The sequence below is a fragment of the Notamacropus eugenii genome, chromosome 2 (assembly GCF_028372415.1).
Source record: "Notamacropus eugenii isolate mMacEug1 chromosome 2, mMacEug1.pri_v2, whole genome shotgun sequence".
Taxonomy (NCBI): domain Eukaryota; kingdom Metazoa; phylum Chordata; class Mammalia; order Diprotodontia; family Macropodidae; genus Notamacropus; species Notamacropus eugenii.
In genome coordinates this window covers 214,920,106-214,940,633 of record NC_092873.1, presented here as the reverse complement: position 1 = coordinate 214,940,633, position 20,528 = coordinate 214,920,106, and the positions used below count along the sequence as shown (strand labels likewise).

Sequence of the window (20,528 nt, the reverse complement as noted above, 5' to 3'; positions counted from 1 at the left end):
CCTTAGAAGTAGGGAGCTTCCCTTCACTGGTGGTCCTTGAGCACAATAGGAAGGACCACTTGTTATGCATGTTGTAGAGGGCATCCTGTTCAGTTATATCTTGGACTAAAAACTGTAACTCTCATATCTACCTCTAAGGCCAGCACTATGTAGTACACATGCTGTCTACCCTGATACATCAATCCAGTAACTCATCCAAAAAAGGAATAAATTTGCCATGATCTGTCTTAGATAACCATCTGCTGGCTCTCAACGATCCCTTCTTGGCATTTCTGAGTGTTCACAAACCAAATCTGTAATAATACAATCTAGAGTTTTATCAGGAATTAAAATCAGGCTTGTGAGGTTATGGTTCAAAGATTTCCCTTTTTCATTCTGGGTTTTCCACTTAGACATTCGCTTTGGTAAAGAAAAAGAAGCAACATAGAGCTTGAATATTTTTACTCATTTCTCTCTGTTTGCTGTTAGTATTGCACCGCCTTCCCCAAGTCATGAGGCAGGCCCTTCCATTTTCTAGTTTTATTACAAATATTTACATGCTGCATAAATATGTTTTCTAACTGAAATAATTCAAATGTGGGAAATGACTATGAGTTAGCTGGCTTTATAATATTTTATGATGTAATTCCCTTCTGTAATTACACTTTCCCTGTAGGGAGTAATGTAGAGGAATTAGCGGAGAGGGGTGTGAGGGGTCAAAAAGGGTCAGAAATCAGAAGTGTTACGCATCACTGTGAGAGAGTGCTGGATTTGAAATAAGGGGACCCGATTCTTTCATGTGGGAAAACTTTAATGTATTGTTTCAACCAATCCTGTGTGACTGAGAGATCAGCCTTGTTGATCAGTGCCCAGATTTACTTTAATGCTTAACTCAGGATGGCAAATTATGCTCACCCCAAAAACTCTTCCAGGGAATCTGAAACTTGATACAAGGATTGTAAGGAGTCTCCTCTTATTATACATCTCAAACAACCTACATGTTTTATCTGCAAACTACCTCCATGCTGACCAATCAGTTGTTTCCTTGTAGTTTTTTTAAAAATTTATATGATGTGAAAACTCATAGAGGTTCAGAGGAAAAGGGCCAGGTATTTTGGTTGCCCCCCTCTACTGGACAACTTAATAAACTATTTTCTCTTTTTTTTTTCAGTTCTGGGCTTGTTCTTGACTGACAGCCACCTAATGTATGCATGACCCTGGTATAGTCACTTCATGTCTCTGAATCTGTTTTCTCAGTTGTAAAACAGGGACATTCTACTAGATGGTCTACCAGTTCCTCTACTTCTCTCAACTCCTATAATCTCTGCCAGCAGGTATTTATACATGCTTCCTATCTCTACCTTGTTATCCTTTGCTTTACCCCTAGCCACATCTATGCTGGAAATTACATCTCCAAGGTCCCACACTAGTGCTGCAGCACTACACTGTAGCACTACAGCTACAGGACATAAAATGAACACAGTCCTCATTCTACCATCTGACAGAGGAGAATCAAGCTAGATTTTGAGTTACTTTGCAAAAGTTCATAAAAAACAGTTAAAATTAGCCCAATTGCTATAATTATTGGTTATCTCAGGCTTGAAGACCCATCTATTCAGTGCAACAGGGAAAACTGGTGGAAATCACAATAAAAGTAAATTTTCAATAAGTCTTCAGGTCATTACTTCTGCAATATAGTACAGACATGCTTTTGAGATATGTAATCTCTTATTGCAGAGCCTAAGAACTTACAGGTGTTAAATTATCTGTGCAGCACACACTTAATTCATTCTAAATTCAATAGAAGCAGAATATTTATTGCTTGGGAAAATTATAATACCAAAATAGTAACCCAAAGCTATAATGTTCAAAGAAATTGTGCTCCCAAGCTCATAACCAGAATTATATGAATGTAACATTTTTCAGAAATTGATTGTGTTATGGTATATTGCATTTTGTTCCTTGAAGAAAAACAATTTAAATATTTTCATTAAGTGAAAAGTATTTTTAGATGAAAAGATAATTGTATTCTAAAATGGAGTGATCTGTTTGACATAGAGGAAGTAAAATTTATGAAGTATTTCTAATTTTAAAAAATTCTACCCAAAGATCTAAACTCACTTTCATACATAATGAAAGGCAAAGAAACTCTTTTACAAGACAGAACTGTTTTTAAAGAATTGAAAACACTGTAGATATTAGGATGTTTAAGAATGGATGAATGGGTGATTGGATAATAGATGGATGGATGAATGATGACAGTAATGATTGAATATTTTTTGAAAAGTAAGAAAACACACTTAACCTAATTATGTTACCCACCAAGTAGGAGCTACAGATCTTGTAATGTAATGGGACTATTTTCTGAGAGCTCCCTTTTTTCCCTCTTCATCTCACATCAGTCAGATGCTCTCCCTTCCACTATTTCTTCCTTACTTATCTCACATGAAGAGGTGACTTTTCTCCTTTCTAGGGCAAATACTTCTAAATGCTCAAATGATCCCATTATATCCCATCTTCTCTCTATCACCTCTACTATCTTACTAATCTTTAATCTCCTCCTATCTATTGACTGCTTCCCTCCGGGCTACGAGCATGGTTTCTAATTAATTCTGATTAGTGTCACATCTGCTTACTCAGTCCTAACCCCTATGTTGACCTCTACTGTCAAATCTCCAAGTTCCCATGGGGCATCTTGAACTGGATGTCGTATAGATATCTTAACCTCAACATGTCCAAAAATGAAGTCATTATCTTTTCCTCCATACCTCACCTCTTCTGAATTTTTCTGTTTCTATTAAGGGCACCTCCAATCTCCTAGCTACCCAGTCTCACAACCTAGATGCCATCCTTGACCCTTCATGTTCCCTCACCCCACCCCCATACTCCATTTATTGCTAATCACTGCTGATTCAAACTTCTTAACATCTCTCATTTATACCTTCTTCTCTCCTGTGGCACTGCTACCACCTTAGTGCAGACCTTCATCTCCTCCCACATGGATTAGTGCAGTAGCCTTTAGATTTGTTTCTCTGCCTCAAGTCTCTCCCCAATCCAGTCCATCATTTACTCAGCTATCAAAATGATCTTCCTAAGGAACAGGTCTGACTGTGTCACACACCCCAACTCCATATACTCTAGTGGTTTCAAGATCAAATATGAAGCCCTTTCCTTAGCTTTAAATGCCTTTCACAAGCTGACCCCTTAACTTTTCAGTCTTCTCACACCTAGTCACATGGATTCCTTAGGTGTGTGCACTATATGCAACTGTACTAGACACACACGTGCCAAACTTGTGCTCTTTCACACATGGGAATAATAATCGTGTTTGGGATGAGAATTATAATTCTCAGTAATAATGAGGACAATGATTGACTGATATAAACCATAGTTAGACTCAAATTTAAAGTAAAAAATAAAATAACTTTTGAGAATTATTTATCTTTATATCCCTTTTCCGGAGGAATCTAAAGAGATTTTTAAGTACCAGTCATTAATGACTTGGTACTGAAGATAATTCTCCCCCAAATGCACAAGGCCCATAAAGTTTCAACTCAGGAAAAGACTTGATTAAATAGATGAGTGCACAACTCCCTGAAGATCAGTGACTAAGTAAGCTTTGAAGAAAACACTCCAGAGAAGAGAATGTCTAACCTCTCTTAAGCCCAACCTAGCACTTCTCACAGGAGACACTTGAATGAACATCAACTTTACTGAAGTACAAAAGAGAAGTCATTTCTAACCTAAGCATATCCAAAATAATAAACCACTGTAAGGGCAGAAAATATCAGTGCAATCTCAGTGCTAATCCTAACCTCCTGGGGATTACCTAGACAATGAAAAAAAAAAGTGAAATCAAAACTTCACTGGTTTATACTGAATGTGGATATGGAGCTACACCAGAAGCACCCAACAAATAAATTACAAAAGAACTGCTATTGTGATTGCTGAGTCTTTGAAAAACTTTGCAGAATGAGACATAGCTACAAGAGGAGAAACAGGAAAATACCCCAATTTTCAAATTTCAGATCCCAAAAGAGAGAAAAATGGAGTCTTTAACTAAAAGTCAAAAACCTGGACTTTGACTTCCAGCAAAATTTTAGAGAATAATATTAAAGAGATAGTTTATGAGAATTTAGAAAGGGAAGCAACAGTCAGCAGGGGTGGCTACATCAGGAACAGTTTGTGGCAGAATAACTTCATTTCCTTTTTGTAAAGGGTGACTAGCCTATTTCAGCAAGGAATTTTAATTTTTTATTATATTCTCTTGTGCTAGGTGGAGCCTGAAGGGAAGATAATAGTGTACACAGGTTAACTTAAAACTAGTTAAATAATCAAAGCCAAAGAAAGTGACTAATGAAATGACTGTGGTCTGGACTGAGGCCTCTACTTTGGGCTTTGTTGCTATGGTGATGGCATAGCTTACCGAGAGGAGCAAGTCTTATGCCTGACCAGCAGGCTGCTCGTCCTCCTGTGGAGCTCGCAAGGAAAAGAATGAGGCAGGAGAGCGGGTCATGAAGCAACTCCGATTTATTCAAGCAAGTATTCTGATTGTATAGTCTCTGCCAGCTAGCCCAGGGAACCATGGTAACACACACAAACAAACCCGAAGCTATAGTAATGAACACAAGCTGGAACTATAGTGACAAAAACAAACCAGGGGTGGGGCTGTCCCTTCCAGCACCATCTTGTTCACCCTTCACTGCACCGGACTCAGTTTACCTGATGTCTGTCAGTGTGGCATCCCAGATGGTGTGGCGGTCAGTGCCCCTTACACTTTGTATCTTTGGCCTTTGTCCCTGGCCCTATTTTGTCCCACATTTTTTATCAGCAACTAGTATGAAGACACAAATGGGATACATATTAAATTTGTAGAGGACACAAGGCTAAGAAGAGTAACTGACATGTTGGCTAATAAAATCAATATTCAAAAAGCTCTTCCTACTTTCATAGGAAAGTAATCAATTATAAATTTAATAAGACGAAATTTAATGGACACAAATGCGAAGTGTTGCACTTGAGTTCAAAAAGCCAACTATGCTCATAGGAACAAGAATTCAAAAACTTTAGAGATGATCTAATACAACCCCCTCATTTTACAGATAAGGAAACTGAGGCCCTGAGACATTAAACAACTTGCTTAACATGCTATAGCAAATTAAGTAGAAAAATGAGGATCTTCACCAAAATTCTCCAACTCCATAGCCAGTGTTCTTTCCGTTATACTACACTACCTCTCAGTGTGTCTGTGGGGTAAGAAATGGAATAAGCATTTATATAGATCCTGCGATGTGCCAGGCACTATTCTAAGTACTTTTTATAATTTTTTTACAAACATTTTCATTTTTACAAATATTTACATATTTTTTTACAGATATGTTATTTGAGCATTGTTGGGGAGAGGAAGCTTGTCAAGAGTTCATGTACAAAATAGCTGGGGTTTTGGAGGAATAAAATATGAACATGGGCCCATAATGTAACATGACAGCTAAAAGAACTTAGGTCATTTTAGACCAAATTATATACCAAGTGTCTATCAAGGATTTCAAAGAGTTATATAAATATCAAATAGTATTATATGAAAAGCGTGGTATTCGGAACAAGAGAGGTGGTTGTTATTGTTGTTGTTGATGGTGGTGGTAGTAGTGTTGGGGTGTAGGGTGTGTTCAGGGAGGACCGGTACCTTTGGTGTGATGGCTCTCCACACCTTTGGTGTCCACCTATTCCACCTACCTCTCACCTGTGGCTCCAAGAAGCTGCAGCATGCACAACAGTCACATCCTGGGAAACCATTTCTGCAGATGGGACAAACCAGGTTGAGAGTAAGCAAGGGCTCTCAAACCCATTGGTGAGTTATGGGAGGTGTCTACCCCAAGTATGTGAAGACTTCCTCTGATGGAATGGGCAAATGAAAACAATTTGTTTCAATGGCTATGAAGGCAGATGAAGCAGGGGATGTGGAGTGCTTAGAACTTGTTTAGGCACCTAAGACATCAAGGTCATTCACTGCATCCTGACCCATTGCCAGCCTTTTTGACTCTGTCCTACCAGACTGTGATGACTCTGGAGGAGAGAGTGAGGCTGATGACTTCATGCAACTCTGCCTCACTTAAATCCAATTTATTCATGAATCAAAAGACATTACCCATACCATTTCACTATTATGCCTTAAAGTCCTGTGGTGACAAGCAAGTGATGAAGCAGCAGGTGTAGATACACTCAGAGCAGTAGTCACAGCCCTGCACATGGATGGCCCAGGCCATAGGGTCGTTTCTCACTGGAAGGAGCCGTGGGACTTGGCCACCCCTGGGTGTCTGAGCAGCCTTTTAAGGATCGCACTACTCACCTCCTGGTGTGAGGATCGGCTAGAAAAGGTGCCCTAAAAGATGCCCAATCCTGGCCTGATTACTGTGGCAGGCAGGGAATCCCACTATGTGGTCAAAACACACAAAAAATGTATGAAAACATCTGCAAAGATGATTCCACTCACCATTGGCACATGGAACGTGCACATACTAATAGACAACACAAAAATCCAGTAGACCTGAAAGAAGAACTGCTCTTGTTGCAAGAGAACTCAACAGGTATCACATCCAAATAGCAGCCCTGAGTGAAACAAAGTTGGCAAATGAAGGCCAGCTTACTGAAGTTGGAGCTGGATACACCTTTTTCTGTAGCGGGTGCAGTGAAGAGTAGTGCTATGAAGCTGGCATGGGTTTTGCAATCAATAATAATCTAATCAGCAAGCCGGTATGCCTGCCAGAAGAAGTGAATGACAGACTCATGACAATGCGATTGCCACTCACAGGAAAACACCATGCCACTATCATCAGTGACTATGCTCCCACCATGAGAAACCCTGATGAAGTCAAAGAAAAATTTTATAAAGACCTAGAGACCCTTATCGTCAATATGCTAAAACAGGACGAGCTTATAATTCTGGGTGACTTTAGTGCTAGAGTAGACTCAGACTACCAGACTTGGAAGGGAGTCCTAGGGAGGAATGGAGTTGGAAACAGCAACAGGAATGGTCATTTACTGCTGAAAACTTCTGCATCACGTGACCTTCTCATCACCAACACTATCTTCCATTTAGCTAAATGCAATAAAACTTCATGGATGCACCCTTGCAGCAAACATTGGCATCTAATAGATTATGTAATTGTAAGGAGAAGAGACAGACAAGATGTGAGAGTGACAAAGGCAATGTGTGGTGCAGAGTGCTGGACTGATCATAGACTTATCCTTTCCAAGCTAAATATTTGCATTCATCAAAAGTGCTTCCCCCAAGGCAAAATGACTACCAGAAGAATTAATGTCAACAAATCAGAGCTCTTCTCTGAGTGTGAACAGCTTGTTGCTAACTTAGAGGGAAAGCTGAGCCAACACGCAGTTGGCAACAGTGGAGCAGAAACGGAGTGGACAGCTTTCAGAGATTTGGTGTACAGCACTGCATTTGCTCATCTGGGTCAGAACACTCGCAAATTCCAAGACTGGTTTGATGAAATTGATGGGGAAATTCAGAAGCTGCTAAATGAAAAACAAGAATTTCATAGGATTTATCAGCAGGATATTTCATCCACCTCTAAGAAGGCAGAATTTAAGTCCATCAAAAGCAAAGTACAAGCAAAGCTTAGAAAGATGCAGGATTCCTGACTCAGTAAGAAGGTAGATGAAATTCAGTTTTATGCTGATAGTAACAATCCAAAGTGCTTTTATCATTCCCTGAAAGCTATTTATGGACCAAAAACCTATGTTTTTGGTCACAACTACTCAGTGTTGATGGAGCCACATTGATTAGTGATAATTACATGATCCTAGACAGATGGGCTGAACACTTCCATAGTGTTCTCAACAGACCATCATCAATCAATGCTGAGGCCATTGACTGTTTTCCTCAGGTTGAAGTCAATCCCTCCTTAGCTGAACTTCCAACTAAAGAAGAGGTTTTGAGGGCCATTAGACTCTTTTAATGTGGCAAAGCACTTAGTGATGATTCTATTCCAGCTGAAATTTACAAGGTAGGGGGACCATTGCTCATACAAAAGCTGACTGAAATTTTACAGGTTATATGGCAAGAAGAGGTTATTCCCCAGTTCAAGGATGTCTCCATTGTCCATCTCTATAAAGGTAAAGGGAATAGATTGTCCTGTGACAATCACAGGGGGATCTCTCTCTTAGTCATTGTTGGCCAAATTCTTGCTAGAATCCTTCTTAATAGGCTGATTCTTCACTTGGAAGATGGTCATATACCTGAGAGCCAGTATGGCTTTAGAAAAAGTCGAGGAACAGTCAATATGGTGTTTGCTGCCTGACAACTCCAGGAGAAATGCCAGGAGCAGAACAGAGGTCTGTACACAATGTTTGTGGATCTGACCAAGCCCTTTGACACTGTTATTTGTGAGGGCTTATGAAAAATTATGTCAAAATTTGGTTGCCTGGAGAAGTTCATCAATATTGTATATTGATTTCATGATGGCATGTTTGCCCACGTTCTGGATAATGGACAATGCTCTCATGCCTTCCCAGTCACCAGTGGAGTGAAATAGGGCTATGTGCTTGCTCCCATGCTTTTTAGCATGATGTTTTCAGCCATGTTGACAAATGCTTTCACGCGGTATTAAGGTCATCTACTATACTGATGGTGTTCTTCAATTTGAAAAGGCTATAAGCCAAGACCAAAGTAGAGAGAGTGTTGGTGCATGATTTTCTCTTTACAAACAATGCAGCCTCTGAAACTCAGAGGCAACAAAGTAGTTCTCTAATGCCTACATTATTTTGGCCTAATAATTAACACTAAGAAAACATAGGTGCTCCATCAGCCATCACCACACCATCCATACATGGAACCATCAGTTACAACAAATGGAGATGTACTTTTTAGGAATGTACACATTGACAATGAGGTTGATGCATGCATTACCAAAGCTAGTTCAGTATTTGGGAGGCCCTGAAGAAAAGTTTGGGAGAGAAAAGGTATTCGACTGACTACCAAACCGAAGGTCTACAGAGCCATTGTGCTGACCTCATTGTTATATGCTTGTGAAACATGGACAGTCTACCAGCACCTTGCCAGGAAACTGAATCACTTCCATTTGAACTGTCTTAGGAAGACTCTGAGGATCACCTGGCAGGATAAAGTACCAGACACTGAAGTCCTTGCTTGAGCTGAACTGCCAAGTATTCAAACTATCTGGCCACATTGTTTGAATGCAAAATGTACACTTGTCAAAAAGACTATTTTATGGAGAACTCTCATGGGGCAGGAAATCACATGGGGGCCAGGAGAAATGATACAAGGACACTCTCAAGGTCTCTCTCAAGAACTTTGGATTTGATTGTACAACATGGGAGACAGTGGCACAGGAACTCTCAGTGTGGCATGCCTGCATCAGAAAGGGTGCTGTGGTCTTTGAGCAAAGCAGAATTGAGACACCACAAAGTAAATGCAGGATGCGCAAATTTGGGATATCCACCCCCACATATTCACATGGACTATCTGTGCCCAACTTGTGGTAGAGCATTCTGAGCTTGTATTGGTCTTATCAGCCACAGTTGGACACACTGAAATTTCACTTTATCATAGTGTGTCATTTTGGTCCTCTTTGAAGACGACGGACAGCAATCAACCAGTAGTTTTGGGGACAGCTAGGTGGTGCAGTGGTTGGACACCTGGTGTATCTGTAAGCACCCCAAAATACACAGGGAAACCTGGCTCTTACACAGGTTCTTAGATCTGCATTCATAAAAGGAAAAGCAACTTTTGAGTGGTTAACAATCACTTTAATCAAGTACAGGTATCAGAGAAAATCAAAATTTCAGAGAAAATACAGAGAAATCAAACATCAACAGACTTGCTTCCAAAATGTCTGTCCATTACATACATACACAGTTACCAGAGAGGGAAGTGTCAACTTCTGGGTTTTAGCCAGGTTTTAGCTAAGGAGGGGAGCCTCCTTAGCAGCTTCTCAGAGTCTTTCTCTGTCCAAAAATACAGTAAGAATTTTTATCAGTAAGACCCAAAGTAAAACCTCACTCTCAGAGTATTTATACACTTTTTAGAGCCAAAGAGCATAACTCTCTGACCCAGTGCCTCACTAGGAAAAAGCTAAAGGTACTTGGAACCCTTTACACACACACACACACACACACACACACACACACACACACACACACACACACACCTCTCCCTTAATCAAGCTTCCCACAATGGACAGGCCCATCAATGGATAGTAAAGATCCTATTTAATCACATTATTCAGAGGCACTTTTAGTTAAACAAAAACAACAAAAGATCCTAATTTGATTGCCATTATACCTAGAGTTATGAAGACTCATCTGGCCTCAAACTGAATTCAAATCTGGCCTCAAACATTTATTAGCTGTATGACCCTGGCAAGTCACTTAATCCTGTTTGTCTCAGTTTCCTCACCTTTCAAATGAACTGGAGAAGGAATTGGCAAACCACTCCAGTATCTCTGTCAAGAAAACCCCAAATGAGTTCACAAAGAATATGAAGAGTATCATATTCAGAACAAGTGAGGTGAGAGTCCTTCTATACTCTGCCCTAGATAGACCATGTCAAGGTTCTTTGACACAAAAGAAGAACCCCTGACTTAGAAATAAAATGTTAGCCGATTTCAAGTAAAAGGCTGTAATATGGAAAAGGGATTAATTGGACCTGTAATGCTTAGCTTTGAAGGACAGATGTAAAAGCAATAGGTAGAAGTTCCAGAAAAGCAGATTTTGGTTCAGTATGAAGACAAGCTTACTTACAATTAGAGCTGTTCCCAAGTAACATGGGCTGCATAACTAGGTAGTGAGTTTCCCATTAGTAGAAGTATTTAAGTGGACCCTGAATGATTACTTTCCAGGGACATAAGTATCCAACAGTTACAAGACAGAATAGGTGACCTGTCATTACGGGTCAGTCTTTAAGTTTTACCAGATCCATCCGCAAGGCACTTACTTCAGACACAGCCATTTTCTATTAATTATCTTCATTGTCAGCATTTCCCATGATCAGTCAAAAATATCATAAAACATGTCAGGAAAATTTGGAAACCCCTGAGTTCACTTCTACAGAATTTCATGGATAGAATACTTGCATCAAGGTCATTTGACATTGCAGGAGCCCATTCACTGAAATTTTGCCTTGAAAAGAGAGATCTGGGTGAGATTTAATATAAAAGACTCTCTAATTGGTCCTTTAAGTGACAATTTTTAAATTACTATTTTCCTTTTTCGATCTTCAATTATTTTTTATCTAAATTGATATGGCCCAGAGAGATCTTAAGCATCTATAAATCTGCTTATAGTTGCATTAATGGATTTGGGAACTTATTAAATGTGCACTTGTGTGACTGAAGGAAAACCCAGAGTTAATAAAGTCATCCTGAGAAGCTGATAGGAGCTCAAAACTGCGAAGCCACCTGAGCATTTGCAAATAAGATGCCATATCAACAAATTGTTTTGAATGATACGGGTGTGTTCAGAGATGGAGAAATAAACAAACAATATCCCACTGAGAATATGGTGAACAAAATTAATGAATAACTTTACATGGAATTAAGAATCTGTCACCAAGATAACACCCAGGAAGCCTTTCGGAGCTGCCAGATGGCCTAACCAATGTGTTAGTTCTTCACGTAGCTAGGTCATGGGCCCGGAAGCAAGGCTAGACTACCTTTCAAAGGACATCAGCCCGGATCACTTGAGGGAGGGGGAAAGAGGGGGAGCCACACTGAAGAATGGTAAATACTCTCTGGCATTTTTTTTTTTAATGTAAACGCTGGTTTTCTGGATTAGAACCAAAACGTTTAACAACTAAAGAGAAACAGAAGCCTAAAGTTCCTATTATAGCTGGAATGCCACAGTTTTAGGTCTTGAGTTCCTGAATGAGGGAAATAACAGTTACGAATAAAATAGGAAGAATCTGACCCTCCCCGTTCCAGCTCCGCGCCAGACTGCCTGCCGGAGTCCTAGAACACGCGGCTCAGAGCAGCTTGTCTTGGCGCGGAGGAATTCGAGATCGCCACCCGAAAAAACATGTTTATAATTGGTAATGGTGCATGTGGGAAGACCTGCTTGCTGACTGTATATAGCAAAGACCAATTCTCCGGGAGTTTGTGTGTCCACATGTTTGAAAATTATGTAGCAGATACTGAAGTGGATGAAAAACAGGTGGACTTGGCTTTGTGGGACACAGTTGGTCAAGATCGATCTCATATTTACGTGTTTTTCTGTCCGTAACGCTGATAGTTTAGATAGTTTAGAAAATATCCCAGAGAAGTGGACCCCGGGTGAAGCATTTTTTCTCAATGTGTCCATTATCCTGATGGGGAAGAAGAAAGGGCTACGAAATGATGAGTACACGAGAAGAGAGCTGGCCAAGATGAAGCAGGAGCCAGAGAAACCTGAAGAAGGCAGATATGTGGTGAATCGGACTGGTGTATTTGGTTACATGGAGCGTTCAGCAAAGGCCAAAGACGCTGGGAGGGAGGCTTTTGAAATGGTCACAAGAGTGGCTTTGTTTGTAAGCCAGATGTGGAAAGAAAAAATCCGGGTGCCTTGTCTTGTAGACACAGTGGAAAGCCCAAGCCCTCACTCGGTTAATTTTGGAAGTGCTGTCTATTAATCTTAGTCTATGATTATTGGCCTTTTTCATTTATCTATAATTTATTTTAAGAGATTTACAAAGCAGAAATCATCTTGCTACAGTATTGTAGAAGCCAACCACGATTGTTTAATGACTGTCTGTGTCCAACAACTCTGTGCACACCAGGGTCCCTCTGACATTACTCCTAATAACCTTCGTTGTCCCAATCAGCACATCTGGCACTAATTCAAGGACATTGTTAACAACTTGCTTCTTTCTAGAAAGAGAAAAGGTGATAACTTTTGTGGATTGAACTTTAACTGCTTTTATACCTAACAGGACCCTCTCGGGAATAAGTAGGAAGTCACTTTAGAGCAGGCCCTCTTATCAGGCTTTTATTGGTATAGCTTTGGGGTGTTATTCAATTGTTTGGAAATGGGACCCAGCCAGAGATGGCAAGTCCCCACACGGCTGCGGCAAAGCTACAGTTCCGGACTTTCATGTTAGTTACCTGAGAGTTACTTTGTAATTAGTGCCACTTAATGTATGTTACCAAAAAATAAATGTATCTACCCCAGTTTAAATGTAGTAGTTTTTTCTACAATTGGATTTCCCAATGCTTACATTTGTTATCTCTACAGAACTTCTCTGTTGTTTTTTTTTTTAAGAAAATACCTTTGAACATAAAGTCAGATGGAAAAACATTTGAAATCCCTTTTTGTCATTTTCTCCAGTGAATGACAGTCATTAGCAGTTTCTTTTCTGGATATCAGAGCCCAGTGTCCACCCTTGTCTCCTGGAATTGGTATCAGCGAATGGGGAATTGGTTCCATCCCAAGGCAATGCTATGGTTCAGAGTGATTGATTGGAACTCAAGTTGCAGCATCTTGGTCTATACGATGTTTCTTTATTTCTCACTCTTACAGTGATGACTCCCCTTAATCTCCTGGGGGAACTTGCTACCCATTCTCTTTGTTGGTGGCCATACTTCTCATTCCTCTCCAGCTGACTAAACTTTTTTTTCTGCGTAAGTTCATTTTTTCCAGCTACTAATAGAATAAAGGCAGTTTTCTTTAAAAAAAAAAAAAAAGGAAGAATTTTACTTAAGTGTAATGATGGTCATTCTTTTAGACAAGCATAGTCAGAGTGAATATCTTTCTGGTACAAAATAAGCTCTGGATCACTTCCAGTGACGCGTGTACTTTTCCTAGATTCCAGTTCCTTCCAATCACATGTGTCACCCTTCTGGTGAACCACATGCACACCAGTTCTGGGCTGACGGATTTGTGTTTTGGTATGACCCAGCGATGATTATACCCTTGGGGAAGAGGAGAGCTGAGTCAAATAGGATTGACCATGGAGTCAGGAAGAACTATCCGCTCAGTGGACTATTTTTTGGAGGCTATCCGGCTTAAGTGACTTGCCCAGGGAAGTATCTGAGGCTGCATTTGAACTCAGGTCCTCCTGACTCCAGGGCTGCACCACCCCACTGTCCCAGTAGACTTTATAAAGAGAAACAACTCCCATTATCTATTATCATCCTATCTGTTCAGTGTATTGGGACTCTGAGCTTCTCGCTTAGACTTGCATCAAGGGATAAAGGTTCATGTCTTCCCTTCTTTCCCCCTAGCAGTTACGGTGTCTGTTGACAAGTGTCAGCAAGGAATGTGTTGTTTAGGTAAGCCTGAGATTGGACGTCAATTTTCTGACTGCCTCTTCTGCTTTTTGCTTCCTTTCCTGAGCATATATAATTAAACAATAATCCTGAGGTGGCTGTTCCCTTATGGGAAATATTGTGAGTTAAAAATACTGAAAACTCCAGGTCTGGGTGCTGATTGCCCAGAAGAAAGCAATCCCTTGTAATATAAAATTCTTGTAAAATAAAATAACCACTGCCAGGATGATGAGTTCAAGTGTACAACCAATTCTGGACATTCAAGTAGAAGTTGTATAAAAGCAAATGTAGCTATCATGTAAGAGAAAACTCCCTAACAATAAGTACTACTTAAAAATGAAATGAGCAGCCTCAGGAAGAAGTGGGTTTTCCCTCTGATGTCTCTTCTAACTTTGAGGTGTTATGATTTTACAAGCCAGTTCTTTTTTTTAACTGTCACTCCATTTATTTAAGTAGCTCTATGTTTCTTTTTTTCTCCTTTTAAAAGTATTTAATTTTTTCCAATTACATGTAAAGATAGTTTTCAACATTCACTTTATAAGATTTTCAGTTCCAAATGTTTCTCCCTCCCTCTCTCTCTTGCCCCATCCTCAAGACTGCAAGTAATCTAATATAGGTTATACATGTACAGTCATATTAATCATATTTCCATATTAGTCATGTTGTGAAAGAAGAATCAGAACAAAAGGGAAAAACTACAAGAAAGAAAAAAATTTTAAAAAATGAAAATGGTATGTTTCAATTTGCATCCAGACTCCATAGTTCTTTCTCTGGATGTGGATAGCATCATGAGTCTTTTTAGAATTGTCTTGGATCATTGTATTGCTGAGAAGAGCTAAGGCTATCCTGGCTGATCATTGCACAATGTTGCTGTGACTTTACAATTCTTAACGCCTGGCTGGGAAAAGAAGCAACTTTAATCACCAAAGAAAAATGAAATAGTACAAATGGACCTGGACCCCAAAACAAAGGAAAACTTCAGGATATCACTGAGTGAGATGGTTCGCTCCAGTGTTCCAGTCAGCCTGAAACTCAGAGGTGGAACCTTTGAGGTACAAATAAGAAAGCATCTTATGTTTTCCAGGTAGCCAGGCCTCAGAGGAAGCCTGAAATGAGCTAACAACTCAAATTCTGGGTGTCTACAACCATAGATAGAACTAAGAAGCAGAATCTGAAAGAGGATGACAAATGGCACCATTATGGAAACTGTGCCAACTCAAATACCTTAGATTCCTCACCTGAGTGTACTTTTGTTTAGTATCCAAGAAATGTCTTCCCTGTTTTTATGCTTTTTAGTCACATCTAGAAATTTTGTTGTTTTATTTTCCTTAGTTTCTTAGCAAAATTGCTTTTGAAGTCTTCAGGCTTTGTTGGTATATCAAGGAGAAAATAAATATATTCATTGTTATGAGGAACAGGGACTGTCTGTGTCTTATCTTGGGGAAAAAGAAGTTGAAGGTAAATAGGAGGATGATGAGGAGCTATGCTTGCTTGAAAGGGGAAAATAATCAAACAAGTGATCAGTAAGCACTTCTTAAGTCCTACTATTTATCAGGAACTGTGCTAGGTATAGGTGGACAAAGACAAACTGATACAGTCCCTGCCCTTGATAAGATTATATTCTATAGAAAAAGGCAAAACTAAATGATAATAAAATAATTATTCATGCCTGAAGTTAACCTTGTACTGTCATTACAAGGTAATAAGTATAATCTTTGTATTTTGTAATAACGTAGAAAATTAATCTCATACTTGAATCTGAACACAAGAAAGATCAGAATCATAGCCAAGTGTCTCACATTGTGCTAAATTATAATAATAAATCATAAATTAAAAATCATCCTTCAGTGTCAAAATCATTATGGTTCTTAACATGTGATATTAGAGGATATATTCTTGTTTTCAATCATTTTTCAGTCATGTTCAACTTTTATGACCCCATTTGTGGTTTTCTTGGCAAAGATATTGGAGTGGTTTACCATTTCCTTCTCCAGCTCATTTTACAGATGAAGAAACTGAGGCAAACAGGGTTAAGCAACTTACCCAGGGTCACATAGCTAATAAGTGTCTGAGGCCAGATTTGAACTCAGAAAGATGAGTCTTCCTCACTTGAGGCTCAGCACTGTATCTACTGGGCTACCTTGCTGCCCCATATTTTATATATAGTTATAACTATGTGCAAATATATGATTAGAAAATGTATTATCAGTATTATTTATATTATAAAAAATTTATGTAACTATAATCATATAATTATATAATATATAATTATGATATATAATCGTATAACATCATATAATCATATAATGTATAATCAGATAAACATATAATCATTCTTTCTTGTCAATATCATTATGGTCCTTAACATGTGATACTAAAGGATCCCTAGTGCTGGCATGTAGTAAACATTTAATAAATGCTTGTTGATTTGAATTGATAAGTGAGAGCGAGTCCTGCCAGAAGAGAATTGATCCATGCCATCTTTATTTCCCATATCCTCTGAAAGATTAAATTTGGCAACCCCCTAGGTTCCTGGCAGGTGCTTATGGCATATGTTATTGCTGCAAAGGGAGAGGAGCTTCATTACAATGCAATATTGCAAATGAAAACAGAAGCTATTTCATCCCAGATGGCAAGTTTTAACTGGGGGTGCTCTAGGGAAGCTTCTCTGCAATTATCTTGCTTTGGTATGTTTCTGGGAAATGCATATTCTGTGTCTCCAAGTCTTAATAGCAGTGAGTCTCCCAACATGACTTAGGTTTCCACAGTGCTGTATTCCCCATGATGTTGTAATTTAAGTAAAAAGTCTGGAAAACCTCACTGGACATTCAAATAGTGCTTACTGGTTTAGAAAGTTTACTCCTTTGCCCCTCACAACAAACCTGGGGAGCTCAGTAAGGGAGAATTTTTAGTGAAGTATAATAAGCCCTAGTGTATCAGACTTGGTATGGGATAACACTATTAATATTAACAGTGACATTGAAAATAATTGTGCTCAAATACTTCTTTCCCCAATGAATCTGTGATCTCATTAATATGGTGCATTTTTCGCCTCCAATCATGCAGATCTTAGTGCCTCTATGTCTATTTTGCACATGTTACTTTTGTACATATCCTCCCATCAATTCATTACAAGAAGTCCAACCCAGTTTCTCAGGGTTTCCCTTGCGTCCTCCTTCCATAACAATAGCAAATTTGGAAAGGCCATTGTTTATACCTCACTGTCTCTATATCACTAGTCTATTTTCTTTTTCTTTCATGCATTACTATTTTAAATACTTGTCATCCATAATGGGAATGAAGATGGTGATCAAACTGAATAATTACCAAATATTGGTAAAAAAGAGAAAGACATTTCATGCTTCCTCAAATGGAAGAGTCAAAAACCAAAACATGTTAAGCATCAGTAATCATATATGTCTTTGAGCCTACAGGCCAGATCTCACAGATTGTCTTGTCTACAGTCACAAACACATAATTTCTTAGTGCCAAACTCTGAAGAGGATCTTTCATTTCATAAATGGGAATCTCCAAGAAGGGAAACTTCCTCCACCAAAACAGATTGACCCTAAAGAGTTATCTGAGGTACACAAAGATTAACTGAGCAACACTGGATCCTGTTAGTGTCAGAGGCAAAATCTGAACCCAATTCTTCTTGATTCAGAGTCCAGCTCTTCATCTCCTATGCTAGTCTGCCTCTAAAGGCTAAGCTACATGCAGAATTATTTGGTAATTGAACTTCTGTAAACATGGTTAAAACCAAACAGATCCCAGGATGGAGTTGTCATTGAATAATACTGCAAAACCAAAGGGAGAAAAAGCTCAATCTTCTTTTGGCATAGCAAGACCTCAATTAAACTTTCATTCAAAAATAACTATATCTTCATTAACTCTTTTCAAAGAACACAGAATAACAGAATTTTAGAATTGAAAACAAGTTCAGCAGTCAGATAGTACAACCAATACCCAAAAGGAATTCCCCTTATAACATACACACCTGATATCCAGCTTCCAGTCAAAGGTACCAATGAGAGGGAACCTGCTACCTACTGTGGCAGTCCATTCCACTTTGGATGGCTTTAAGTGTTAGGGTGGGGAGCCTCCACCCTGAAGGGTAACCTTACCTAGGTAAGAGGTACCTCACCTAAGAGGTAACCCTAAAGTTGCCTCTTTGCATCTTCTACCAATAGTTTCTGGTTCTTCCTTCTAAGACCAAAATAAGACCAGGGTTCTTTCTTCTAGAACAAGTCTAATTTCCACATGATAGCCCTGTATTTATAGACAAGGATCAGACTACAATTCACCATTACTCTACCCTCTTTTTTCTTCTCCACATTAAACATCTTCAGTTCATTCTTTTTTTAAAATTTTTATTTACTTTATTTTTAATTTATGGAACAAAACAAGCATCTCCACAACATAGTATAATTTTTTAAAGATGATTACACATGAAACTACAAAGCTATCATATAATTTGCTATTTCTTTTAAACATATAATAAAATCATCATGTAAATTTTTTCCATTGTTGTCTTCCCTTCTCCCCCCACCCTAGAAATGGCTACCATTAGACATAAATATGTGTATGTATGTATGAAAAATCATTCTGTACATACTTCTATATATCAGTTCTTTCTCTGGATGCAGACAGCATCTTCCTTCACAGGTCCTTTGTAGATAATTTTAGTAGTATAATAGGCAAAATGACATTCATTTAAAGTTCTTTAAAAAATATTGTTGTTACTGTATACAATACTGTATTGGTTCTGCTTATTTCCCTCTTCATTATTTAATAGAAATCTTTCTACGTTTTTCTAAGATCATTGAGCTCATCATTCCTTATAGCACAGTAATATTCCATCACAATCATATACCATAACTTGTTCCTCACTTGATGGGTATCCCTGCAATTTCTAGTTCTTTGCTACCACAAAGAGAACTGCTGTAGATATTATAGAACATACAGGTTCTTTTCCTTCTGCTGATCATACATCATGGGATTAAGGCCTTTGTCCACCCCTTAGAAATGGTATTTTCAAGTTGACAGAAATTTGTTCTATGAGGATAATAGCATCAGAAAACTGGCTTCTCTTCCTTCATTTCAATGAGAACTTTGTTTAAAAATCTGAGGCCAAAAGTTGTTCAAAGTCAAACTTTATGCATCTCTTGAATGAGTGAGTAGTCAGGAACAGAATTAGGATTTCCTAGGATTGTCAAAGGTTCTTAGTCTTGGGAGTTTTTCCTCCTACTGATTTCTCTTTCAAAGCTATCACAGAGGAGCTCTTAGGAAGATTACCGAAAGAGAGTAGAGGTGAGGAAAGGGGTATTCATTTTAGATATAATTAATGTCAGTATTTGTGTTTATTTGTTACATGGGAGGATTTCTATTTTGGGCAGGTGAATTAGTGGGTTGTGATAGAGATACAAAAATACAGAAATTGAACAGCATAGAAAAAAATCAATAAGACATTAAAAATACACACAAAAAAGAAAAAGACGTTCCCAAGGCACACAAACAAGACACATTGCTACCTTAAAAGATTTAATCAAGATTGTGCAATGATCAGCTTTGATAGATTTAGCTCTTCTCAGCAATGTAATGATCTTTAGACAATTCCAAAAAACCCATGATGGAAAATGCCATTTACATCCAGAGAAGGAGCTGTGGAGTTCGAATGCAGATTGAAGTATATTATTTTCACTTTTTTTGTTCTATTTTTTTCTTTCTTGTGGTTTTTCCCTTTTGTTCTAATTTTTCTTTCACAACATGACCAATGTGGAAAATGTTTAATATGATTGTACATTTATGATGTATATCAGATTGTTTTCCATCTTGGGGAGAGGGGAGGGAAAGGAAGGAGGGAGAAAAAGTTTGGAACTGAAAATCTCATAAAAATGAATGTTGAAAACTATCTTTACATGTAATTGGAAAAAACAAAATACTATTAAGGGAGGAAAATAAAATAAAATGCTCCCTCTAGAGCTTCAAAATAAATAAATAAATAATGCCTCATCTACATTTCTAAAAAAGCAAACTATTTAAGAGAAGTTACATCTTTTTTACTTTTTGTAGCCAGATTTGTTTGTTGATCATTGTTAAATTCGTGATAAAACAGCGGGGAGAGGAGGAAAAATTACTGAGTTGTATGGTATTTTGAAAAGATCTCTAGATCAGAGGTGGTACAGGAGGTAATGCTTTGGGCCTGGAGCCAAAAATACTCAAATTCAACCTCAGACATTTAATAGCTTTATGACCCTGGGGAAGTCACATAATCTC

General features: G+C 38.5%; 1 pseudogene; it reads left to right on the top strand.

The window, feature by feature from the left end:
- Nucleotides 1-12,622, top strand: part of LOC140522923 (transforming protein RhoA pseudogene) — a 36,974-nt pseudogene extending 24,352 nt beyond the window's left edge.
- Nucleotides 12,623-20,528: the final 7,906 nt, after the last annotated feature.